Raw genomic sequence first — 12,996 nt, 5'->3', positions numbered from 1 at the left:
TCAGAGTAGGGAAATCTTGTCCCAGTTTTTCTGTCCTTAAGCTCTGGAATGGAGGCAGACTACAAAGTAATCTTGAAGCTTTCTTAAAGTACTGAAAAAAGTGATCTAAGATATGCTCTGAGATCAAATTTGGCAAGGCCAGAAATTTGAGTGTAGACAGCTTAAGCTGTTAGTAGGGAAACTGTGGACTCTGTGTCTGAACTTTCAATTAATTATTGATCCCCTGAGTGGTTTTACTTTTTTGTCTAAAATCACAAGGATACTGGGAAATTACCCTTCTTCTTCCTGAGAGATATCAAGTAGAGGCATGTTCATATATCAAAGCTTTATCACCAGAGTCCCAGAGAATAATTGTGCACATGTATCTTTTCTCTCCTTTTGGCTTTAAAAGGAGTGAGATGTTTAAATTAGAAGAGTAAAATAATTCAGCAGGACCTGTTTGTCTTTACCTGTATTCTGGAAAATAACAGCTTTAAATTTTCAGGTAAGCCTTTTATATATGTGCCCCTTCTCTATTCCAGACATCTTATCATCAAACACTCTCAATCACTATGCCCTTATGCATTGGGATCAGTTTTATGGCTGGTGAAGCAAATAAATCCTTTTTTTTTGTAGTAGGAGGCTGATATTTCATTGCCCAGCTGCCCAAACTCAAAATAATCACAAAGAAACTGTACTAATTGCAATACTGTTTTGCTAATAGCTTTAGCATATTTGTAGCCAGGTTATACATCTTAAATTAACCCACTTATTATTTTGTTTTCTACCACGAGGCTTATGGTTTACTGTTAAAATTCTGGTGGGTGTCTGTCTCCTGTGTAAGTTACTTTGTGTCACCTTGCCTCTGCCCACTCTCTATCTAAGTAGCTGTTTAGATTTTCTTCATGGTTTTGCTCTTTTAAGCCGTTATCAGAAAGCAGTTTCTTTTTTAACCAATAGTAACAAAATATATTAAGAACATACAAAAGGGAATCCTTTATCAAATTTGACCATTTATTACCCCTTGAGTCTAGAGAGGTATAAACAGAAGATGTACAAGGGGAATAAGTCTCTAATTGACTGACCCATGTTAACCTATAGAGATACTTGTCCAACCATAGTGGAGTCCCCAGGGAAATCCGAAGATAGAGGACAGTAGAAATAAAACAAGTATTTCTGAGAAAACTACAGATAAGAAAGTCTAACTATGAACCCCAAGTAATTAGACCTAAAAATATTGTGATCATATCAAGAGCTTTGAGCCTCTCATGGACATTTAGTATCTTTGCTGATCCCTTTATTCCATTTGATCACATTTTTTTCTGTGTCCTGCAGAATGTCTAACAGACTCTTCCATGAAGCAGGAACCCCAAAGAACCTTCTCAAGTTTAGGCAAATTCAGCAGTCATTTCTCTGTGGGTCCTACATGTCCAGTTAAGCAGTTCAGGTAAATGCAGTTTCTTGCCCAAATGGCCATCTTTTGGCCATCTTTGATGTCCATCTTCCTCTTGAAGTAGCTTGATGCTATCAGGAGCAGTTGTATCTCACTGCCATAAAAAGTCCTAAGTTATTAAAACATTTTAAATGCCATATTCTGAAGGTCTCTGAAAGATTTGAAGGATACATATGTAATTAAAATATATCTCTATACATCTGGAAAATCTAACTAACATGACTACAAGCTTGACTATTATAAATGATGATCTATTAACTTATATTTCTTAATTATACATTATATAATAAAGAGCGACACAAAATCAATACCTTAATGAAAATCAGAAGTACATATACATATAACAAAATTGACCTTAAATTTGTATCAATAAACCAAGATCCATATCAATGCAAGTTATTTTTATCTTTATCATATTCCCAGTGAAGTATAAACAAACATTTATAAACAATATTTGGGAATACAGGTGTAGTTTTTCCAAACTGTTTCCTGCTGTTTATTGGGAAAAGTATTTTCTTTTTAGGGTGTTTCCAACAACCTTTCAGGGGATCTTGTTCTATTGTCTGGAAGCAATCCATAGCTTCTCATCTTCTGTGAAAACAAAAGAAGAACCTCTTTTCCAAAGCAACATATCTTTAAACTCAAATTTTGGAATCAAAATACCTTTATGTTGGTTTAACATAGCAGTCCATATAATAAAATGTCTCTCTCTACTTAGCTCCTTCATAGTCAAAATAAAAATAAAAGAAAAACAATAATACACATAATCCCAACTCTCTGTGAATTTTCCATCTTTACATGGCTTATTCTTTGTTTACTCCTTTTAATTTGTGACTGTCTATACTTGTTTCTTTAAAGACTTTACCTTTTTTAAACCATTTACTTCTTTTTATTACTGTCTTTTTTTCTTTTATTACTGTCTATTATTTCTTTTTCTTCTCTCTCTCTAGCCAATATACATTTATCCAACACTGTGACACATTTATAGGTATTTTTTAAAATCTGGATTTGTCTTTATTGCATATTTGTAATTATTTTATGACCAGAAACGCTTCTTAAAATGCCAAGCTCTTGAGTAGCTAAGCTGTGACATTACTATGGTACATGCGGTATTACTTGGTGCCATGCCAATTCCAAAATGGTGAAGCTGCTCACTGCTTCCAAGAGCCATACATGCCCCACTTTCAGGCACAAAAACCACTCCACATTGCCATCAACCAAGTCGCAGCGTGCTTGTCACAAACCCCATCCAAATGCTCTGTTTCCTGAAAGAGCCAGAGGTCATGCTGACAACACAGCCCAGAAAACCAGTATTTCAAAATGGCATGGCTTTTTTTGCTACCTTTGAATTAGGAAAATCTCTCTTAAAAAAGTTGTGGCCCACTGCCAGCAAACAGCAAGAAGCTGTGTCAAGCTCGGTATATTTGTGTCTAGAATTTCTTTCTAAGCCCTCTCTGGTTTTATGTGTATTTAGATAGCCACATTGGTGCCAATTTGTTATATGGCGACACTTGTTTGTTCCCAGCTGCTCAGCCTCTATATAATCATACAGAAACTCTATTAATTAAATCACTGCTTGGCACATTAGCTCTAGCTTCTGATTGGCTAACTCTTACATATTAATTTAATATATTTCTGTTAATCTGTGCATCACCAATGGTTGTGACCTATACCAGTAAAGTTTCAACATGTCTATCTCCAGTGGCAGCTTCATGGTGTCTTCCCTCTCTTCACTTTTCTTCTCCCAGCATTCAGTCCAGTTTTCCCTGCCTACCTAGTTCTGCCCTATCAACAAGCCAAGGCTGTTTCTTTATTCATTAATCGGTAAAAGCAACACATAGACAGAAGGATCTCTAACACCATAATTACTTGGTGTTTTGGGTCTTAAGATGATAATCACTTTTTCCTTGTATCATGGAAATAAAAGATTTTTTTCCTCCTCCTTTTTGGATTGGGTTTTTTATAGATCATAAGAAAGAAACCTATGTACAATCAGTATTCACATTCCTGCCCCCTTGATACTATTCTGTGCCTCTGTATTTTTTTTGTATCCCTGATTATCCTTCCTAGCATTTCTAATTCTCATGCCCCTATGTGGAATGTATGTACTTGTCAAGTCTGGACCCTGAGAGATGTTGTCCCAATGTGTGGCTATTTCAGATGGCATTCAACATGGGGTACAACAGATGGTGCCAGGATATGTGACCAGTGATGCAAAGGAGAAGGTGTTGGATACCACAGGTGAATGAGAAACCACAGGTTTGAGTCAAAAAAGGAGCAGCCATATAAAAATTAAAGTTAGAGTATGTTGAATAACTCAGAAGTAAAATTGTAAATATTTGTACATTTGTTTGGTTTTATTTTGTTATTCAGAGGAGCTGGGTTGGAGAGACGTAAATGCAGAGATTTTTAGAATGTGTAGTCTTTGTAAATCTCCCTCCCTGACACTTGTGGCACAGCCATTCCATTTTCAGGCTATTCCATGCCTTTGAGGAGTGAAAGTTGTGAGTCCATGCTCTGACTGACTTTTCAAGCAGCTGCTGCCACCATTGACCCACTAGATAATTGTGAGCCAAGGTCCCTGGTTCCCTGCAGGACAGGCAAGTGACAGAAAACACAGATAGATGGCCTAGTCTAACAGTCAGCTGCAGAATGGAGACTCATGGAGCCAAGAGTCTGAGAACAGTAATCCAATATGTAAAGGTACTTTAAGGTCTTTTAGAAAGAAAGATGGTGTTTCTGATCATATTCAGATTGTTCAGATATTGGCCCCTCAAATACATACACAGGGTATAGCTGTAGATGCTGCTTTTTTTTTGAAAAGTTAAAGATGTTCTCTCTCAACAGAGAAATCAAGGTAGGTAAGTAAGGAGAGGTTGGATTTGGTTCATCCGATCCCTATTGGCTATAAACATTGGTCCACGATGACCAGAACTCAATTCTTGTATAAAAGGAAAAGCTTCTCTGGCCATCTGGATACTGGTGCAGATATTTTTGCTATAACTGGCACCCAATGGCCTTCAAGATGGCCTAAAATGGAGACTATTGCACAGTTGCATGGGATAGGTCAACCTCAAAATCCTAGAAAAGCTAGCAATGAATTTTACTGGCGAGATGGAGAGGATTGTGAAGGAAATTTTTGACAATACAATGTTTCTCATTTATATCACTCCAACACAGTTATTACTAATCAAATATTCCAGCAAGGGTTGTTTCAAATCATGGGCTGGGCAAGAATGAGAAACAGTTTGATCCTATAATACTTATCAGAAGTCCTCCCTGAATAGATTTTGATATTTTCAGAAGTCACTGAAAAGCCTGCACTTCATGCAGACCCAATTTTTGGAAAAGTGATGAGACAATGTAGGTAAATCAGTGTCTATAAAGGAAGAAAAAATATAAGCTTCCCAGCAGACATTTCAGGAACAGCTGTAACACATTACACATTAAACCCTCCAGTTCCTTATGGATTTCTCCTGGTTTTGTGATTAAAATGAAATTAGGAAATTGGAGATTAATGCAAGATTTAAGACAGGTTAATGAGACTATGCAGCCAATTTGTGTGTTACAGCCTTGGTTGACTTCTACAGCCAAACCAAAAGATATTTTTAAGATTATTTGAAATTTAAAGGATAGTTTTTATGCCATCTCTTTTGCACCACAAGATTGTCAAAGATTTTCAATTAGTATTCCATTAGTTAATTTCAAAGAACCAATAAGAAGATATTATTGGAGCATATTGTTTCAGGGTATGACAAATAGTGCTACATTATGCCAGAAATTATGGTTATATTGTCCATGATATTGATGGTATCATGCTTTCCCATAAAATGAAAGAGTTTTGCTTGAGACATATGGGCAACTTTAGCAGAGTCTTACCCAAGCAGGATTGTTTATTGCTCTAGAGAAGGTACAAAGACACCCACCATCCCAGTATGTAGGTAATATGTTATAGCCTAAAGAATTAAATCTCAAGAATTGGCAATTAGCAAGGATAGCTCCCAGACTCGGCATGATTTTCAGAGATTGTTAGGAAATATTCAGTGGCTGAGACTTTATTTTAATTCCCTATAATAGACCTTACACCACTAAATAAAATTATTAAAGGAAGCAGTGACCCAGATTCCACCAGACACCTTATAGACACTGCTAGGCAGGTACCTGAGCAGGTGGAAAATGCAACACAGAAAGAGCAGATTGAACCCCAGACATGTAATGTGAGTTCTGTGTCCCAAGAAATAATATGGATTGGTGTGGGAGGTCCTTCTGTCTGTGTGTTGCTTTTCTTGGTTAATGAATAAAGAAACTATTTTGGCCTGTTGATAGGGCAGAACTTAGGTAGGCATGGAAGACAGGACTGAATGCTGGGAGAAGAAAAGAGTCAGGGAGATGCCATGGAACTACCGCCAGAGGTAGATGTGCTGGAACTTTACTGGTAGGTCGCAACTTTGTGGTGATACACAGATTAATGCAAATGGGTTAAATTAAGATAGAAGAGTTAGCCAATACAAAGTTAGAGTTATTGACCCAAGCAATGTTTTAAATAATACAGCTTCTGTGTGATTATTTTGGGTATAGCTAGTTGGGCAGCCAGGAGAACAAGCGGCCTCCTCCTCCAACAATTAATAAAGGGCCAAACCCACAGTCAGCATTCTTGGATAGGCTCCTAAGTAAACAGGATTCATTATGGTCATGAAGTTTGTAATATAGGTCCACCAAGAAGCTGTGAATCACCAACCATCATATGATCCTCCTTCCTTTCTCAGACTGCAGCAGAACATTATGGGGTCAGGAATGAAGGCTAATTAGTCACACTTTGATTCTTCTGAGGTGGCAGGAAGTCCTTGGCTTCTTTTAATTTTTTGTTCACATACACATAAACATTTTTTCCTAGAACTTTTGAGAAACATTTTGCCTAGTATAATTTTTGGCATTATTAAGATGAGTTAAATTATAATTAGTAAGTTACATATCTTGAGCATATATCAAATAATTTTATATTAGTAATTTTATATTAGTAAATAATTTTACTATTTAAATTTAAAATATTTAGTATTTTATGCTTATATAAAATTTATAATTATATTATAATTTTAATATTTAAATTTAAAATAATTTATATTAGTAAATAATTTTATATTAGTAAGTGACATACCTTGAGCATATATCAAATAATTTTATATTTATATTCATGTCTGTATGTTTCTGTAGAAATTTTAAAGTTAGTTTATCATTAAGACAAAGGGAAGACAAATATGGGCATATGAATGCCCACTGTTCCCAATCTTTATATCACTTGTGAGTATTGCATTTATAGTAATGTTAATACATCTTTTATAGGAAATTGCTATTTTTAAACATTATTTTGATCTTACTAATTATATGAAAATGACTTTCTTCTTAAGTATATATATATATTTTACAAGTACTCTCTAGTTGTTCTTAAACATTTTCTCCTTTCCTTCTATGATGTAGACACATGAACTCCTCATCCTGCTGAAGATGATCTCAGACTCATGCACTGAGGAGGTCCTTTTTTGCCCTCTCCTAAGATAGTTTTGATGAAGTAACAGATCACACACCTATCTAGTTTTCTTGTAATTTGAGGTGCTTTCTGCCTTTTATTTTTCATTATTCATTGCTTGTCTGTAAAACTCAACTGAATTTTTATATTTCAGTGCAATAGCATGTTTCCTGACCATATTTTTAATTCATATATGTTATGCATGTGTAGAGATCACACTATGTTATTTCCACCTAGAAATAGTTAATACTTCCTCTATAGAAACACCTACTGTTAATTTTCTCCAGTAATTTCCCTGGGGATATTGCAAATGCTCAGTGAAGTAGCATCCACTTGTATCTTTTCCTTTCTAACTTTTGGGCAAGTACTGAAACTTCTAGGATTTTAGGTATTAGCTTTCATTTAAACTCATGAAACTTTACAGATGTGGTAGAAGATGACTGGAAGTTTACATAGAATAGACAGTTATCTGAATAATGATAATACAAATGAATATAGTAAATTGACAAAGAAGAGACCAGAATGACTAAAATCTACAGAAAGCACTGTATGCTACTGAGAAAATCTGGAAAAGGGATATGTTATTCTTATGGAAGAGCACACAATTTTGTTATTTAGTATCAAGATGCCTGATTTGAAAACATACATGCAGGTTATTGTTAACAGAGTTATCAGGTTGTATTTAAGAATAAATCTGTATTCGTATACATATATGCACCCAGCAACAATTATAGAAAAGTGTACTCACCTCACAAATTTGAAGGAGAATGTATAGAGGTATATGGGAGGGTTTGAAAGAGCATAGAGAAGGGAGAAATGTTGTATTTAAATTATAGTCTCACAAATAAAAAAATGGAATAACCTTTTATATACACAGACCTGCACATGCACACACACACACACACACACACACACACACACACGAACACATATGCACACACATTTGTGCCCAAACATATGGACGCCCCCAAACACACATTCAGACACAAAAAAAAGAAAACAAAGTTCTCAAAATTAGCACACAATAGTTTGACTAGGAATAGGAGAGGATTTTTCACTGAGGTTATGGATGGTGGCTTTTTACAAATATAAAATATTTATGTATTTATAATGAGCAAAATATTTTTAAGAAATGAAGTCACCAGAGAAACTGTAGTAGAGTTTGTATTCTGTATGTTACCAACATGCACAAATGGGTTCACATCTGATACCACACTGCATGCTCGTACACACACATGCACAGACACACACAGCACAATGCATATATGCACATGTGCATACACACAAGGAAGAAAGTTTTCAAAGTTAACATAGATAGTGATTGTAAGGATGGGTGGGTTTGAGATTATGTTATGAAGGATGGATTTTTACAAACACACAATATTTTCATCTTTGGATTATATAAGTCATTTTGCAGAAATAAAGACATCAGACAAATGTTAGCAGAGTTTAATTCCCTGGATGTCACCTACATGGACACATGTGTGCCTTCTCCACATGAAAACTACTGTGCATATATTAACACATACACATACAGAAGCACATGCACACAGAGCATGTGTGCATGAGAGAGATAGGTTAAAATACATATTTATTTTGACAGTTTCTTTTTCTAGTACACCTCTTTTTTAAATGATTTCTTTTTTTTTGAAAGTAAATTTTATTAAATTATAAAAGTTTCCATTTCCGCCCCTCTTCCCAACACCCTCCCACTCCCCCCACTCCCTCTCCTCCTCCCTCTTCGTCCCTTAGGGCAGTCAGGGTTTCCTGCCCTGTGGGAAGTTCAAGTTCCTCCCCCTTCCCTCCAGGTCCAGGAAGGTGAGAATCCAAACAGACTGGATCCCCAAAATCCAGTATATGCAGAGGAAACAGGTCCCAGTATCATAGTCAATGGCTTTTCAGAAAGACTTCGGGCCAGCCACATTCAGAGAATCCGGCCAAATTCCGAGAATCTGGTTAGATCACGTCCTCGTTCAGTCCCAGTCCAACTGGCCTTGGTAAACTCTCATTAGATCCATTCCCTTGTATCAGTGGGTGATAGCATCCCTCGCAGTACTGATTTCGTTTTTCATGTTCTTCCTCCTTCTGCTCCTCATTTGGACCTCGGGGGGCTCAGTCCGGTGCTCCAATGTGGGTCTCCGTCTGTATCGCCGTCCTTCGCCAGATGAAGGATCTATGGTGATAAGCAAAATCATCAGTATGGTTATGGGCCACGGCCGATTCAGGCACCCTCTCCTCTGTCCAGAGAACAATCTGGGGGATCTCTCCTTGGACCTGGGATCCCATATATAATCAAGTCTCCTGTAAACCCTAAAATGACTCCCTTAGTTGAAATATATTCTTCCCTGATCCCATATTCATCCTTCCTCCCTCCCCCCCCCCATCCCAGGCCACCGAGCTTTCCCCATTCCTCCCCTACACCCGTCTCTCTAACCCTCTCCCCTTCCATCAACCCTCCCACCCCCCCATGCACCCGAGGTTACCTGGGACTCTTGTCTATTTCCTACCTCCTGGCGGATAGCTAAATAATCTTCATAAGGTTCATCTTCTTATTTAGCTTCTCTAGGATCACGAATAATAGGCTCAAAGACCTTAAATTATGGTTAGAATCCACTTATGAGTGAATACATACCGTGTTCCTCTTTCTGGGTCTGGCTTACCTCACTCAGTAAAGCGTTTTCTATGTCCATCCATTTGCATGCAAAATTCAAGATGTCATTATTTTTTACCGCTGAGTAAAACTCCAATGTGTATATGTTCCACACCTTTTTTAACCATTCTTCTATTGAGGGGCACCTAGGCTGTTTCCAGGTTCTGGCTATTACAAATAGTGCTGCTATGAACATAGTTGAACAAACACTTTTGTAGTATGTTTGGGAATCTCTAGGGTATATTCCCAAGAGAGGAATTGCTGGGTCCTGAGGGAGGTTGACTCCCAGTTTCCTGAGAAAGCGCCACACTGATTTCCACAGTGGCTGCACAAGTTTGCATTCCCACCAACAATGGATGAGTGTTCCCCTCATTCCACATCCTCTCCAGCATAGGCTATCATTGGTGTTTTTAACTTTAGCTATTCTGACAGGTGTAAGATGGTATCTCAAAGTGGTTTTGATTTGCATTTCCCTGATCGCTAAGGAGGTTGAGCATGACCTTAAGTGTCTTCTGGCCATTCGAAGTTCATCTGTTGTGAATTCTCTGTTCAGATCAGTACCGCATTTTTAATTGGGTTAATTAGAGTTTTAGTGTCTAGTTTCTTGAGTTCTTTGTATATTTTGGAGATCAGACCTTTGTCTGATGAGGGATTGGTGAAGATCTTCTCCCAGTCAGAAGGCAGCCTTTTTGTCCTACTGACAGTGTCCTTTGCTTTACAGAAGCTTCCCAGTTTCAGTAGATCCCATTTATTCATTGTTTCTCTTATTGTCTGTGCTGCTGGGGTCCTACTTAGGATTCTGGCTTCATCTGAAATGGGTGATTTATCTCAACATCAGTATCCAACACAGAGAGGGACCCTTTGCTTTCCACAGTTTTCATGCAGAATTAGCTTTGTAGAATTGTTAATTGTGTATAGTATAGTCTCACCATGAGACTATGAAACTTAAAGCTAGAACGTGTACTGATATCCTTCTTTGTCAAGTAGGTTTTTTTTCCATTGGTGATTGTATTTCATACAGTATATTATTATTTATGCTTTCCCTCACCAAAATCCTGCTAGGTTCTCCATGCTTACCATCCACCTACACAATCACACTGTCTGTCGTTCTTTATAATACTTAATACTCCTAACAACAACACTATTTATAATAAATTTTAATACAGAAACAAGGATAGAATGAAAGAAGTAAATAAACAATCAGGAGATAAATAGCCAAAGAAAAGCTACAAGAATCACATAGATGTGATACAAACAAGATTTTAATCATAGGAATCTTATAAGAATATAAAACTGCAAACCATAATACATAGACAAAGGCACTACAAGGTTAAATTAAAAGCCCTAATAAAGCACTATGAGACAAATAACCTCTAAAAATGACTGAGTATATTTTTGTGGAGCCATCTACTTGAGGGCCCTGCCCTTAAGAGAGATTTGTATATGCAAGGAGACTTCATGGTACTATTTAACTTTTGATGTGCTTTGATTATTATTTAGTCATAACTCCTGATTTAGAGATGGGGGCTTGTTCAGACAGTCTTTTCCCTGGTACCCATTGGACATCTCTCAAGGAGAAGAGGACTGTAACGATGACATCCTACCTCATTACCTATCTAGTACTGTCATGATTCTCACATATTTTACTTTCCAAGACAGGTTTTGTTTTCAGGTGCCTATTGATACCACTGTGCAGCAAATCAGTCTGTTTACTCCTCCCCTCTGTTCCCCTTATTACTTGAGTTTGAATGTGTAAGAGGCTGGATCACACTTCCAGGGAAAGAATATTTCACCAAATATCATTTCTCTTTTATTTGTGATTATGATTTTATTATATTTCCATATTCCTTTTTAATTATATCCTTCTAACTACAAATTAACTCACTCTTTATTCTACCTGTTCTATTTTTTACAAGTGATATTGCATGCATATATATAGATGCATATATATATATATATATATCATATACACTATCCTGTCTTTAAAATATTGCTTGTAACTTTCTTTTTAGGGGTGATTGTGGAATTCTCATTTCACATCCAACATGAAGAATTCAACAGCTGTTTTCGTTTGTCACTTCAGTGAGGTAAGTCATATAATTTAATCAAGTTAAATTAATTTGAGTTGCTCCTTGAAATCATGAATCATTTTCCTTTATATTTCTTACAAATCATCCTGTGGCTATGTACACCCTATGTCATTTATTCTTCATCTTCCTAATGCAGCAACACTTTAATACAGTTTCCTACGTTGTGTTGACCCCCATCATAAAACTATTTGTGTTGCCACTGCATAATGATATTCCCCTACTGCAATTAATTATAATCAATGTCTGTGTTTCCCCATGGGCTTGGGTGACCCTAGTGACAGGGTGGTTATCTTCCAGAGGGGTTAAGACCAAATGATTGAGCACCATGGTATTATGTAAATTTTATTTTTTCATGTTTCCTTACTTAAGGAATAATTTAAGAGGGTAAGACTTCAGGGTAAGAAAAATTGTCAAGTGATACACATTAAAAGTATCTCAGCAAAGCTCAAAAAACAATGAAAGTATTTCTTCACTTATAGACTTCACAGTAAGAAACTCACATGCCTCAAAGTTAATGGAATGACAGACTGAATACATACCAGGGAATGTTGAAGTTATAATTAGATGTGGATACTCATATAGCTGATAATTAGGTAAATAGGTACAGAAGAGGAGGTGACTAGAGTGGGATCACTTCTTTTTTTTATCATGCATAGATGTTTTTGAAAAACTTCTGCTTTCCTTTCATCATCAATTCAGAGGAAGCAGCATGTTTCCTGGGGTCTTATGTTAACTAACCAGGAGTTGCTGTTCTTCTCCACATGACCTGTATAACCTCTGAGACACACTGGACAAGTTCAAATGTTGATGTCACTTTTGACAAGGATGACTTTTTAGCTGAATTTATTTTAACTTTTATCAATTTTATGTGAATTTTCAGAACTCTATCTCTTGCAGGAAGCCACACACTTGAATGTGGTTTGTGGGCAGTGTGCTGCAAGTTACTTGGTGACAGCAATGGGCCAAATGGTTAGGAGAGTTGAGGTAGTGAGTGTGGCCCCATCATGGTGACCTCAGATCCGAACATGAATTACCGCTGCCATGTTAAAAGGCAGAGAGTGACAAGGCCAATAATATCCATGGCCAGGCAAACAACACTGCTTACCATTTTAAATTGCTCTTCATCAGAAAAGGATTTCAGATATACAGTAGGATGGATTCAGCCATAAACAACCTCTAAATGAGATAGGATGTGTTAAAAAATGTGCATAGGCTTGGGAGAGAGAAGAAAAAGAATATAGAGAGTTATTAAAAGAAGTAAATCATAGAAAAAATAAAACAAAGTCTTTAAATAAACACA

General features: G+C 36.7%; 1 long non-coding RNA gene across 10 annotated transcripts in view; it reads left to right on the top strand.

Moving 5' to 3' along the window:
• The window catches only part of LOC125397736 (uncharacterized), a 184,796-nt gene that overhangs the window by 21,593 nt on the left and 150,207 nt on the right, over nucleotides 1–12,996 (top strand). For 9 of the 10 annotated variants that reach the window (XR_015736315.1, XR_015736310.1, XR_015736309.1 and 6 more), the window contains 3 exons: nucleotides 392–484; nucleotides 1,315–1,426; nucleotides 11,619–11,693. This is a non-coding gene — a long non-coding RNA (uncharacterized LOC125397736). The remainder of the gene's footprint in view (nucleotides 1–391; nucleotides 485–1,314; nucleotides 1,427–11,618; nucleotides 11,694–12,996) is intronic. The other variant, XR_015736311.1, reaches the window with a different exon arrangement.

Source organism: Myodes glareolus, chromosome 24 (genome assembly GCF_982192425.1).
Source record: "Myodes glareolus chromosome 24, mMyoGla1.1, whole genome shotgun sequence".
In the NCBI taxonomy this organism is placed as follows: Eukaryota; Metazoa; Chordata; class Mammalia; order Rodentia; family Cricetidae; genus Myodes; species Myodes glareolus.
This window is presented reverse-complemented; position numbering and strand designations above follow the sequence as displayed.